The sequence below is a fragment of the Temnothorax americanus genome, unplaced genomic scaffold (genome assembly GCF_048541705.1).
Source record: "Temnothorax americanus isolate GAGA-0224 unplaced genomic scaffold, ASM4854170v1 Scaffold48, whole genome shotgun sequence".
In the NCBI taxonomy this organism is placed as follows: domain Eukaryota; kingdom Metazoa; phylum Arthropoda; class Insecta; order Hymenoptera; family Formicidae; genus Temnothorax; species Temnothorax americanus.
In genome coordinates, this window is record NW_027509635.1 from 805,542 (window position 1) to 820,451 (window position 14,910).

The 14,910-nt window shown below is 38.2% G+C and overlaps 1 protein-coding gene and 1 long non-coding RNA gene across 4 annotated transcripts in view; one reads left to right on the plus strand and one right to left on the minus strand.

Annotated features, from left to right (window-relative positions):
- Mmp2 (Matrix metalloproteinase 2) overlaps nucleotides 1-14,910 on the plus strand; it is a 234,661-nt gene that overhangs the window by 131,487 nt on the left and 88,264 nt on the right. The window lies entirely within an intron of this gene.
- LOC143903563 (uncharacterized) lies at nucleotides 1,863-3,783 on the minus strand. Its single transcript, XR_013258749.1, has 3 exons — nucleotides 3,548-3,783; nucleotides 3,261-3,360; nucleotides 1,863-2,826 (listed from the first exon to the last, which is right to left on the minus strand). It is a non-coding gene; the product is annotated as an uncharacterized LOC143903563 (long non-coding RNA).

Sequence of the window (14,910 nt, forward strand, 5' to 3'; positions counted from 1 at the left end):
ACACACTTCCAATTAAATTCGTATAGTGAATTAATTTAGGTGTCTCTTTGCGGGCGGACGACCTAATTACTTAAAAGCCTACAGGAAAGCGCGCGCGAAGGATCGTCCGCCACCGAGGGCTTTTAATTTAATTTAGTCCTTAGTTATTGCGCGTCTTCGAGACACGCGGCTGCTGCGGTCATTCCCGCCGCTCCTCAACTTGCGAGCTTGCTGCATCCCTAGCTGTTGCATCCCTCCGTCCTTTTCGTCCGTCTACCTCGCGCCGCGTGAATCCGCTCTCGACGACAAGCGTTGTCGAAGCGTCGCGTCGTCATCGTCGCCGCTCGTGTACCCATCAATTTGGCCCGTCGCTCTTACACGCTTTCAGAGCTTAAAGCGAGAACCGTTCGTCCATTAAGCTCCCGCGCCGCCGCTCGTCGCTCGCCGCCGCTCTTTGTGAGACTCTCGATTCAATTATGTATGTCGAATAGTGATACGTGTCGGTGCGTAATAGCGTTTTCGCTTCCCCCATCGCGAAAAAGCTCGCGAGTCTATTTTAGTTTGGGAACTTACCTTTAAACGAGAGAGCTTTTTTTCAGACTTTGATCGAATTATTTGATTATTTTGATAGAATGACGCGCGACGTTAAGTCAAATTGAGAATTTCTTATTTAATTTTTTTTTACTTTATAAAGCTCTTTCATTCGATTAGAAATATATATGCAAAACTTATATCGTATTTTTTTAAGAAATATAATTTTTGTATCGCGAAAACCTCTATTATTACATTTCTTTAAATGCTAATCTTTTTTGGGGGATAATTATTTTTAAGAAAAATATACTCAAGATGATAAAAATTTGAGTTCTTCCTCCATGTTTTCACGAAAAGTTTGTAGGTAATATTTTTTTTCCATGGCACGCATATATATGTTCTCATTTAATTAATTATTTTATGTAACTTAATTAATTATTAATTTAGATCATTTTTAATATACTTGACTTTAATATAATTTTAATAGTTTGTTTATTAAGTCGTTTTTCCCGTGAATTCAATTTCGATATTATATATAGATATAATTCGAAATTAAGAAGACTTTAGGAAACATTCTAGAAAACTTCAAAAGCTCAATACTCGGAGCTAATATTTTTTTGCAAGATAAATAAAAATATTAGTATCGCCTCGTTGAAATAGCGTGCGCAGTTTTCACAGCCGAGTCCGGCAGTCCGTTCGACGCAGGAAGCGATCAAGTGGCTCGAAAGTTTCCCCCGTGATAAAGATGCCCTTACTACGGAATTATTAACGGCGGTTACTTCTGTAAACCGCTTGTAAACTCCGCCGAGCCGTCCTTCTTACATCGAGAATAAAACTGTTTGCTGCGTAAAAAGCATTTCAATCGCTATAGTGCTGACACGTGTCTTCTCACGAAGTTTCCGATTATTGGCAACGCTTTTGCGCCGGCACGAGTGGCGATAATAAAAATCGATATAACAGCTTTTGACTGAGTTTATGATATTCAGAAAAATATTTCTCTCACCAGATACATTAACCGAAAATTATGAAAGATAACCGTTTGCAATTATCGATCCAATAGAAGAAATGTATGTGGTCGCGTACTCTCTAAATCTCATAGAATAGTGTTTCGCCATTATAATATATAAATATTATAGCGATTGCGATAGTCACTTTAAAAGATCATCACTCCAATTTGAGTAAATTCGGGCACTAATAAAGTATAAGTGAATTTTTCACTCAAATTTTTAGAGTGGCTACTCTATCGGAGTGATACATTTCACTGTAAAGCTATAATGAATCACAATTCATTAAAGATTGATTGGTAAATTTCACTCTAACATTTATTTCAGTGATATTTTACTCTTCGACTTTTAGAAAGTGTCAGACAAATTGTAGATCAATTTTACATAAAAATTCCTCTCTTATTATATTACTTTATTACATTATTGATTGCCACAAATTATTTCCTCGGTAAAATGCATCGAATATTGCTTTGTTCTCGGTACGGTGGTGGTAGTGACGATTTGTTCCGATTTGTTCCATTTGGTAAGAAATAAAGCTCGCTTTAATAGGCAACCTGCGGTTGCAAGCGCGGTACAAAGCCTCGACACAACATTGAACATTACGGCGGGGGCGAATCGATAACGCATTTCTCATCAGCGACGGACGTGCGCTTTTATGCTCTTCGTACCTCGTCGGAAGATTAAAACAGAAATCGTGGCGCGTGTTGCTTCGTCGATGTTACCTCCCTGTTGCACCGTGTTGAGCGCGGAAAACTGCAGCAACAACAACATCGTCGGCGTCGTCCGCGTCGTAGTGGCGTATTGGCAGGGATAATATAAAATAGTCATCTCGCGTAAGGTAAACGGCCCAGTTATAGGCACCTTTATAGCAGCGGCCCTGATTTTCTATTATTTACGAACGCGATATATTGTTAAACCCCAAACAAACTATTTTAACACGTGCATTAAAGCTTTCTGAGTAAGATTCACCTATATTTTTAGTTAAATCATTCAGTTCTAATAAATAAATAATTATTTTTATAATGCTCGTTACTGCCGGCGTTTTTGGCACTATCGAAGTGCTCTGCCGCACTTTATGGCACCAACGGGCCCAATTTTCGGCACTTCGAGACGTCACAGTTACTTAAATTGTCCTGCGTATAATTTTAGCTGTAATAATCAATGTTTAATTACTAATTAGCTCTCTGGAAGGTATTATATTTTGCCAACCTCTATGCAAAAACTACATATAATATAAGATGTATGAGATAAAATTAGCTACCTTCGAAGAGTCCAAAGTCTCCATCACTTTTTTCTCTATCTGTGCTTAACTCTGTTACAACAGATTTTTTATATATTACTTTAAAATACAAAAAATAAGATAGGTGAAAATAAAACACAAAAAACAAACTTTATCTGTAGCGTAAAAAGTGTCAAAATGTGTTGAATAATTAATAAATTTCAAACAAACATAAAAATTCCTTAGAATTATTTTTTTCATAAAAAATGTTTTTTATTATAAATTTTCGAGTTACAAGTATAAATAAATCTACCTCAATTTCTAGAATAATAAAGCAAAATTGATGATGCAACATATTACAAACTCTGTGCCAAAAAGTGAAACATAACCTTCATTACGTGACGCACTTCTTGGCATCGGGAATTTAAGGGAAAAACTAACATACAGATAAACTATTACTTATCTAATCGATAATGTGATTCGTGCTGAACATGTTCATATAACCATTATGACGTTTTAACACTTACATAATACTAAAAATCAGCAGTTTGACGTTCGCTACCACTAAGGTGTGTCACCTAGGAATGCCCTTCGGGAGCCACTGAAACGCGCGAGTCGCCCCATTCACTGTCGGTAATTTAAGTATGAAAAATTAAAAAAAAAAGTGTTTATGCAATAATCAACAGTAAAAAACGCTCTTTAATTTGCTTGTAATTTTTTTAATATTTGACGAAAACTTTTTTTATTACAAATATAAATGTACCGTCGGTGCCGGAAACTAGGACAGTGCCTGTAACTGGGCCGTTTACCTTACCTCGCTTTTCCTTTAGATGGAAGAGGTTCTCGGTGGTGTGTGTATCCCAGCGATACTGCTCCTTAACTTATGTTCGCACGTCACCTGTCTCCGACGTGTAGCCTGCATTCGTTATGCTCTATACAGTGTGTTTTCGCTCGCAAGCTCCTTCGCGGGAACGCGTTGCAATATGCAGCACGCATCGAGTCTAACATCGCGACACTCGCCGATCGGATCGTGCGACCTCTTATCCGATTACATCATATCTTTTATATTTGTTCCATATATATCTCGCGATGTAATTCGACGCGAGCGATTCTCCGAGCAATCTATCGAGACGGCTTTATGTCAGTCAGTGTGTGTATATTTACGATATAAATATTTCACCCATATTTATCGTCAGTCTGTTGCTCTTATTTTTTGGAAATTTATTTTTACTGTTATTTATGGTATTTATGTCGCAAATAGAATGAAAGAGAAGAAGAAAAAAAGCTTTCCTTTAGAAATGGAAAGTAACGAGTCATGACTTTGATTAATCTTCGTAACGATTTTTAACGCACAGATTTTTGAAAAATAAGATTAGATTTGCTGGAACGATTTAAAATTAAAATTAATTGATAATACTCAGTTTAGGTAATTGTTTGCGATTTGACGTAGCTTCTCCCGAAATGGAGCATCCCGTATTTTATTTTATCTTATATTTTATTGATTTAGTCGCTGAACTTTTCACGACGTGCTATTGATTGTACCGAATATAGTTTTAACATCTATCTAACAGCGAAACTCGAAAGACAGCTGACCTAGCGTATAAAACGGAGATAATTTAGCAGCGACGGAAAATTCGGTTGAGTTTAATGAAAATGGATGGACAGTTTGATAAATTATCGCGAGCAGTTTATCGCGTCCGTTCTCCGTCGCGGCGTTATCTCTTTTGGAGCATCCTGTACGGGATGGACGCTGACCTCATCTCGTTGCACTTATTAATTCGCTTATGGCTTGAATCTCTTTACGGAGTTTACGAAGTTCGTTCGTTTGCGGTGCCCAGAAGCGTTGAAAAAAAAAATTACAAATTACCGGTAAATAAATTGCCCCGAGCGTCTTCCCAATTTTTTTTCGGGAATTAATTAAAGACATTTAATTAAATAAAAAAAGGGAAATGACTGAAATGACACAAATTGGTAAAAGTTTCTTCCCGATTTTTTTTTTCGAGAATTAATTAAAGACATATTTATAATTAAATAAGAAAAAAAATGACACAATTTGACAAAATTTATATTTTATCTAATGTAATTTATATGTAACAAATTTAACGAGATTTGATATGAACTCTAATTTTTGAAACAGCTTGACTTTTGAGGTAGAAAATTGAATGGCGGAGGTGGGGACGTGCTCAGCATTGTGTATATTTATTGTTAGTATGCCCGAGTTTCATGGAAATTGAACACAGTGCACACCGTTACAGTCGCCGTTCTAACATGCGCTGTAAAATGTGTAATAATCTAACGCGCGGTGTCGGTGTTCTCACTCTCTCTCTCCTTTTTTTCTCCCCCCCCCTCTCTCTCTCTCTCTGTTTTAGCGGGATTACGTTCTCACGGAGTCATCTGGGCGGGTATAATTTCAGAGAGAGGGAGAGACACAATTTCCGGTTACAATAACGCGCCAGACGAGCAGCCATCTACAGCCAAGTCGCGAAACGCAATACACGTTACTTGACAAAGAGCTTTCACGGGGCGGTTTATAAGCGATTCGCTCGCGCATTGTGCATTGAACATTAAGCTCGGATTACGTGGCCGGTTACCTGCCACGACGGCGCGCCGCGATTCCACCGTGTATTGCAATATATCGCATGACGATGACGACCGACGGCGACGTCCGTGTCTCGGGATTACAATTGCTCGTGCAAATTTGCCGTGTAATTAATTCGTAACAGTCTCGGCGGAAAACTTCGCAATGATCAAAAAGGTATTGTTGAGCTGCGTTGTTTATCCCAGAGTACACCATCCCGTAAATAACGAAAAAGTATATGTACAGCGTTTGCTTACGTTAATGCATTTCTCGTTCGCAAGAAAAAGAACTGAAGAAGGATAATAATACTAATAATAATTTCAACGTCGTGGAGGACAAGATACTTGTGCAGTAGTAACGACTTTTGTGACCAAAGACTTAGAGCGCGAAAAGGAGAGCGGAAAATTATTGCACGCAGAATATGTTGAAGAAAGAAAATCGCGTTCTCGCTTTTCGGGTGGATTTTTTGTTCCTCTTGCTTTCTTTCGGGGACGACGACTTTCTTCACTACCTCGTCTCGATTTTGCGTGTATACACGATATACCTGCTCGTAATAGCGTTCCAAGATTGCTGGCGCACCCTTTAACGGACATTAACTTAATTAATGCCGGTGCGGTGATCATTAAACTCTTCTACGTCGATGCCGGTCGCCTTTCATCTGACTAACTCGTTCTGCCCTTTTTCGCGACTTCCAATTGTCGACCTTCGTAATATCGCCGATGATTATCGCCTCGCCTAAAAACCATCGTGATTTCTCTTCACGGAGGCGCATCGGAGTCGAATTAGAGGTTTCTCGTTTTCGGATGAATTGAATTATTCAATAAATCGAGATAAATAAGTAACCGCTGAATTCTCTGAAATTATCGGAAATAATAAGTTAATTATTGTTATTCTGTTATTCGTGAAATAATAGAGATTAATTTACTGAAAAACTGAAACTTCTCCGTGAAATTCTTCGCGAGACATCAGTCGAATATTCCAATCGGATTTGGCTTGAATAGACCGAAGGGATCGATCGTCGAGCGCGCGGAAAATACCGCGATTCCTAACGAAGGTACATCCGACAACTCGATGCAAAACTGCCCGGCGAGATACAGTTTTTCTCCGGTCGCGGTAATGTGACATTCTCGAACAATGGCGGACGAGGTGATATATGCGACTTCTGTAGCCGGCCGAGTTCATTTTTTTTTGGTCTCTTCCTTTATGGAGAATGTCAGCGTGTTGGAACATCGCGATGTTTTTGCCGCGATTTATTCGCTCGCCTGCGATTACTTTCAGGGGATTTTCTCGCCTGCGCCATAAGCTAAGTGGATGATTATACTGTTGTTTTTTTTTTGGAATACGTATAATTCCATGACTTACATTTTTCTACAAGTATGTTGACATGGCAACCGCATTTCCTTAATTCGGTTTATTCAAATGCCAAATATTCTGATAAGTTATATATTATTCACGAACATTTTTTTTACAAGAATAATAGGAACAATTTGATAATTGATATTTCGAGAAAAATGACAAACGACTATCTCGATGGCTATGGTTATATTCACATATAATTTTAGTTGTTCAAACATCGAAGTAATACGTTAATTTATTTTATTATAATTACGTACATATTTAAATAATAGAAGTTGTTTTGTGATATTATTTTTAAACGTGGTTTATTGATATTTATTGTTTATTTTACTAATTCAAATATTATATTGAATTATATCTGTGACCGTCGTTCACGTACCTATCTTTATATAAACGCATATCCTTAGAATAACTTAAAAAAAAAAACCTTTAAGATGAATCATCTCGATTAGAACTTCCCGGAAAAGCGATAGACCCTTTTTGTCCTATATAAAAGGGGGTCTCTCAGACTGCAGCAGCAGTTGCCAGTATAGTTCCTCAACCAGTTCAAGTTCAAGATCTCAGTACACCGTACTTACGACGCATCAGTTACTTGCTAGTGTTGTATAAATTTAACTGTAAGTATTGTTGTAAATGAAGTGACAAAACAAATTCTCTTTGGAATAAGAATTATCTCGAATCCCGCATGCCTTTTAGAAAACCCACGCTATTTGTTGAATATAGCAACAACACTTTTATCTTATTTAAATACAATGTAACATTTTAATGGTTATAATTGTTATCAAGTTGCAAAACGCCACTGGCAAATTATTGTTTCCGACAATTTTATAAATGTATTAAATATTACTTTATCTAATTTAGCTGGTTTTAAAAAATTAACTTTACAAGCTGCTGGTTTTTTAATTTTCATCTTTTGTGTATGACATCACCAATGGATACTATTACAGAAACGGGTAAAGGGACATTTAGATTAATGTCCGCGTTCTCGTTTCGATAGTCAGTAAATCATCCTCGCGGGCGGCACGCAGCATAATGACAAGCATATAAACGCGATATTTCGATGTCGAAACGCGACATCCCCAACGCGACATTATTCAATTTTGCCGCATGTATAATGTATGCAAAATGCGAAACGCTCACGAGATACAAATGTGCGCGAAGCATAAAATCTCCCGGTTTTTCTTTTTACACCCGAGTCAGAAACGCGCGAAAAATCTCAGGACTGTCGCCCGATGATTCACCCCTCGCTCCTGCGACGGCGCGACGACGGGAAAGATAGCTCTTTAGCCCTTTCAACGCGTATCGCATTTCGTCTCATTGACAAAATGTGTCTCGATCGAGGTACGCGCGTATAACTTTTTTGCGTTCGAAAAACACCAGAAGGAACACGAAGCGAAATGACGGAGGGTTCGGAGTCACGTCGCGGAGGGCACGAAAGCTGACACTTCGCCGGAGAACTTGAAGGGCTTTTGCGATTATGCGGGCTTCTCGTGAATAAGCTTCGATGCTCGTAACATTAACCGAAAACGCGAGGGGAGAACGCGCTATCTTTTAATCATAAATTCCACAGTGTTTGTTGAACTGCGTTTCTGCGAACACGAAGCTGGTTTTAATCCGTTAAGAGAATCAGAATATAAAGTATATATACTTGGCAAATTTAACAAATTAGGTGTGTCTGAATAAATATGTCTTATTAATTGGTGTAATTTGTAATTTTTGAAATATTGATGCATAATACATCGAAGCATAATCAAACTATGACTGATTAAAAATGGAACTTTAGAGGTGAAACCTTATGAAACGTCAATCATCGTTTGATTTGTGAAGTAAGAAAATTTGAGTTTTAATTTATTGATATATAGATACATATAATTGTAATTCGTGACATTTTGCAGCTCCTGTACATTTCACTCTGGTTTACAACGAACTCAAGAACGTGCTCACTTTGCGCGGCATTCCGCACTTTCACACGAATGTCACGAATTCGCGGATGGTGTACTCGTGACATTTCAGCCTCGTCCAATTAACGATCCGCGGCGAATAATGAGGAGGTGTGTGTCTCAAAGCGTAGAGACGTGCGAGAAAGCGCTGCTGGCAGCGACAAATATTATACCGTCGAGTATTCGCGCCGTCGACAAAAGCCGCGGAAATATTTTACTTATTAGGTATTCCTTTGTACGCGTATAATCTCGTCTATTTGACCGGCGTCGCTCTCCTTACTCGGTTACGAGCTTTTGTCACCTCGGCGACTTGGCGAACGACGACGCCACTTTCGTAAGGCGACGTCATCGTGTTGCCTCTTGTCGCTCCGATCCCTGACTATCGTCGCTTTCAAATTAGCATATCTAAGGAGCGCCGGGATGCGAGCAAAATATCGACTTCCTTCACCAGATCTTCAGTTATTATTGAGTTAATGCTCTCCTTGCGTCGGTACCGTGCATATATTTTCTTAATCGACTTTTGAAAATAAATATGCCACTTTCTGCGAGATAATTTTTTTTAAACTGAAATAAATTTTACGTGATTAAAATTTTCTTTTGAGAAGGAAGTCAGTTCTCCACGATGTCTCCTTAAAATTGACGTGAATTTTGCAGTACACGGAAAAAATAATGAGAGATATTTTTAAGACTTCAATTATCGAGAAATAATTGCATATATTTAAGAAAAATATATACAATATATATATGTTAAATATAAAGTAGAAATTAAAAAATAAAGATTGGCAATCATAAACTTGATTCATGATATTTTCAATTTATTTACTTGTAATAAATAAATATAATTAAAATATTCTTGACAGAATATATATATATATATATATAGAAGAAATAATTAATAATAAAAAACAAAATTTATAGAAATATTATATATAAATGCATTTTTATATAATTTTTATACTTTTATGCTTTTTAACACTACGAATTAAAATATTAAAGATAGTTATTTTTTTTATGCTAGTCTCGATGGCTGATTGCAGATATTTCGAACCCTTTGCATTCTATTCTCCTATCTATCTTCTGCTAAGTGATTATATAGCGAACACTATCAGCCGGAGCCAGCAAATAAATTTTCTGTAATCTCAAGAATATCTCAATTGCTCGGCGACTAATTATCGAGGAAAAGAAAGCGACCGATCAATCTCTTTCATCCCTAAATCTCACGAAATTCTCTCTTTCTCTCTCTCTTCATAATCCCCGCGTCTTACGTCTTACCGTCATTGTCTCCGCAGTTTCTTTACCAACTGCGAGACGTTCAATCACTTTTGCCTCGAAGTAGTCTCTTCCTTTATCGGTCTTGGGTGATAATTAAATGTTCAGCGGAAGAGAAAAGATTAAAAGTATATTTTAAAAATCACATATATCTTGATAAATTAATTCATCAATTTTAATTTGTTAAGAATCTATTTATCCGAGAATCTTATTTTATATATTATAGAAAGCGAAGCTTCTCATTATCTTAGAGAAATCTGATACCGACTCAATGAATTGTTTTTGATAATAAAAAATCTTTACTTTATTTAAGATAAAGATTATTGAGAAAGATTTAATTGTTAAGAACTGATATGCCGGCGGGATACAGGTTTGTACTTTTCTATTTGAAGCCGAACGTAGATCTATTTTTCATTGAGAACAAAATATTCTTCGTTGTATTTCGAAGTCCTGTTTTTGTCAAAACGATAATGTTCGGACGCTATTTTTTTTCTGAAGTTGAAAACATTCCGCATTCTTATCGCGTGCTGTACGTTTATCAGGCGATCTGGTACCTACAGCTTGAAATTCTCTGCTATTCACACAGAGTCAACCCACATAGCTTAAGTATCGCATGGCCGTAAGGTCAATTTGCGGGGATTTGCACAAAATACGCTTTCGGTATCTCCTGGAAATTCCTAATCCCCGCGAGGCTTTAATCCTTTTATTCGGCATTCCAAACGCTCAACCACTTGCGAAAATAGAGTGCGGCAAAGTACGCTCTCATCTAACCTTTAATTTAAGATATTCTTTTCTCACACTGCGCTTTTGGAAGCAAATTATTTAAAATAACGTCAGCAAGCAGCATAAACGATAAAACATACTCGCCATAAATTATTAATAGCGAGATTATCAAGAATAATTTAAATCAGTCAGATACTAGTTTCTTTCCCTTCTCCCTCAAAATTTTACGGTTTGTCTGATTCGAGAATTATTGCTCAACTGGAGCGAGATACGAGAAGGATGATGCGGTATATGCAGCATCGTTGTTTTTCCTGCACGCAATATATCGGAAACTGCCGTGACTGTAAAATTTTTGAGACTGAGAAGAGACGCGGGAGCATTCTCGTCATGTGCCGGAAGCAGCGACGAGAGCAGAAGATAAGAGTCTCGAAACCAGAGAGAACGCTACGTGACGAAGATGAGGAGCAGCAGCAGCAGTGGCGGCGGCGGAGTAATGGCGATCGCGTGGACTCACTCAACCTGGGTGTGATGCTTGCCTATCTACCAGGCCTTAGTGGTCATCACAACCTTTTTGAGTGAGCGAGCGCGATCGTTGCGCTCGTCGGCTACTAGCGTCGAGGACGAAGAGAAATTTCAACGTGGGAACCAGGAGAGTGCCAACCATCTTCACATTTACATCGCTTTTCTACCGTATTTTTTAAATTGTAATTAATGGTAACAATATATATCTAAAGATATGTACTTTCTAAATCTCATAGAGTGATTTCGTCACTAATATGTTACAGTGATTGCGATAGTCACTCCGAAAGAGAGAGTTGTCACTCTAATTTGAGTAAATGCGGGCGCACTCATAAGATAGGAATTTTCACTGAAATTTTTAGAGCGGTTACTCTATCGGAGTAATACGATCTCACTCTAAAACTATAACGAATCACGAATCACTATAGAGATCGACTGATAAATGACTCTAAGAGAGTAAAATTTTTTGTTCAAAGTTGATAGAGTGCAACAAAATTGTAAAACTGATCTGCTGCTCGAAAAGAGTGCTTTTTTACTCCAATTTATAGATGAGCGCAATTTTACTCTTTCTTAGAGTAGCGAATCAAAGTGCACAGGCTCAATTTCCACTTTTCGTTACACTTGCATTTCACTCGTTTTTAATGATATTTCACTCTTTGATTTTTAGAGAGTATAATATTAGTATTTATAGCGCATAAATCCACTTGGATACAATTAGAAATATTTCGTTATTATTACAAATCTGTTATTTCTTCATTTAAGAATGAATCTATATTCCAGAGAGCATTCAAATTAGACGTTGATTGTCGTGAAAATTAGATTCGTTTGTCCGTGAAAATATTTTCCGGCGAGTGCTCGGGGTGCTCTTATGTCATTCAAATTGTCGAAGGAGATAAGATCGCGCGGGATTGGAGGGGTCGTGGGGTAGACGCGAAATTTTTCCGGCCGTCACGTTTGCTCAATAGCGAAGGGGGCGGCGTCTCTTGTTTGCTCAATAGGGAATCGCTTATCAGTCGTTCTCGTCTCGGATCTCGTTAGTCGGCTGGCTGATTAATTCTGGCGTCGCGGAAAGATATTCAATATTGAAATATTTCTTTCGTATTTAAATTGCGTACGGGTTACGGCGCCGCGCGTCAACTGTGCGAGAAGTGCTTCGGGGCGGCGCGACGCGATGAGAGACGCGCGTGTATATAAAGGAAAGAAAAGAAGCACCGTACGTCGAGACACGTACGGTTGAAAAGTTCAAATTGCCACGCCGCCGCATCCCTCGGCGGTTTTCACGACGAAACTCGACACCGACTTCCAGTATACAGGTGTCGTTGTTTGTATCGACCGCTCATCGGTTCGTATTATTCGCTGCTGATCACAGTGCGTGAAGGAAAAATAAGGTTCTTTAGAAATTGGAGATGCACATTAAACATTATATAAAAAAGAATTACGTGCGAACTTGGAGATGATCGTGGAGAAGAATTATAAGAATTAATTGTAATATCTTATAAATTTTAATTACAATAACTGATTCTATTTTATAAACAAGCGTCTCAGTCTTATGATGCTCGTTTAGCGAGCCGATAAAAACATATCTGCCCCATTTAAAAGCTCGCGACGCGGTTCCTCGAAAGGTTAATTGCGATCGCCCGTTGAATATTCATCCTCGGTCCGAGATATGCGCCTCAACGACGCAAATATTTCCCAACGGTGGACGGGGGAGGAGGGGGTGTTGAATTTTACTTCACCGTGAATTTCAACGCCCTGCGACTGAATCTTTACATTTATCTTTTCGCGCGCGATTGTGCGTTTGCATCAATCACGGATGTTGATCCCTGCAACTGCCCGTCCGCGGGAACATGCTCTATTTACACGTCGCAAACGATGATAAACGATACGATGCGATGCCGCAACGAACGCCGGTCGCGCGATGTAATTGGCCCCGTTTTTAACGGGATTAATAATTAGCCCCGTTAATTTTCTTTGTAATAGAGACAATTTGTCGTAATAGTTCCGCTAACAATAATCGGGGAATAACATTTCGGATAATAATGGCAAATTGAAACTGTTTTTAATCACAAACACACACCGGTGGTTATAGATGGGTAATGAATACGTTAACGATTAACGGACATTAATATCGCGCGTATATGTATATAAAGGGTGGATTTTTAGTAACCTCATGAACCTCGGATACGTCACGTAGCGCGTTTTCATCAATTGAAAGCGAATACTGTTTGTTCATTGGAGACTGATTGAATGTCGTTGATGCGCCAGTTACGAGGACATATCTCTCGAAACGAGATACAGCCGTCGAGCGTCGGTATTTCGTGATTGCTCGCATCGTGACCCGAGAAATCATAGGAATCACATGCTCGCGCATAAATTGACAGAAATGCCCGTCCATTCGACCGGCTGCTGATCGGAGTCGAAGGTCCGAGGCCGATCGATCACGATAACAAGCTCAACAACCGACCGACTTGCGCGATTGGTCGATTTATATGACTCGTCGGCATCATCGAAAGATACCGAAAAAATCTAATTACTTTGACTCGGTAAAGAAAAAAAAAACAAGACGCGTCTGAGGTAACGGAGATATATATTTTCACAGGTTTTAGTCTTTTAGGGCCAGTTTCACAAGTGTCGGTTAATTTTTAATTTTAGATTAACTCACTCTTCGTCTTTTTCTAAGGGGGATGTTAGAAGGAGACGAAGAGTGAGTTAATCTAAGATTAAAAGTTAACCGACACTTGTGAAACTGGGCCTTAATAATTTGTTATAATATTTAAGAAATGGAGAGAAAAGTGTCTTCTTTTGATTTACGAAAATTTGCGTACGACGGTATCGTAGGGAATGGAAGATACGTTAAATTCGTAGTGTCAAATTATATTCAAATTGAGTCATTTTTAATCATTTCCATAGGTCGCCACTGCTCCTACTGAATATATGTCGTTAATTTAACTAAAACAATATTAATTTAACTAAACCAATATATGTTAAAATAATACCATTTTGTGTTTAAATAATAAATTTTGTCACACATGCTAATTTAAAAATAACAAAATGTTATTTAACTCAAGGTATTGGTTTAAATTTCATCTTTTAACATTTGACAGCGTATTTTTAAATGGAAAACGAGAAATACAATGCGTCTGTCGCAATACGATTTCTCGTCCTCGGAATGCGAGTCGGACAGTCGAGTGACGCTTAACTGCACGGGCAGACAAACACGTGTTTAAGTGCAGGTGCTTAAACAGCGAAATTAGAAGAACTGAGCGAAGGAAGACGAGAACAAAGACGAGGATGAAGCACAACGCTTGCACGCCAATTATTTTTATATTTCTCGCCAATTTGTCGCGTTTATTATTGGACCTTCCACTCGGACAATTGCGTCGCGACCATTTTATTGTCGTCGACTTGAGAAAATTTGAAATGACATCAGTCAGATTAGAAATAACATCGTAGAAATAAAAGAATGATTGAAATTATACGTATCTGAAAGGTAACGAGATCAAAGGTAGTCGAACGACGTTCGGAAAGACGTTATTTTGTAAACTTTCTCCGCTCTCTCTTTTTTGTGCTTTTATAAACTTCAACAATATTTATACGCCATTATTTTCCATCAGTGAGAAAAATTAATAACCTTATTAAAGTAAATCTTCAAAAGACCGGAGCTTACAAAGTATCCCATATAAGGTTGCCGGAGGTTACAATACAACCAACACTTGGCCAATGCTACGGCATTCGATTATCGGCCAAGGTTTTGTCAGCCAATGCTGGGCCAACACTGGCTGTCTACCTAAA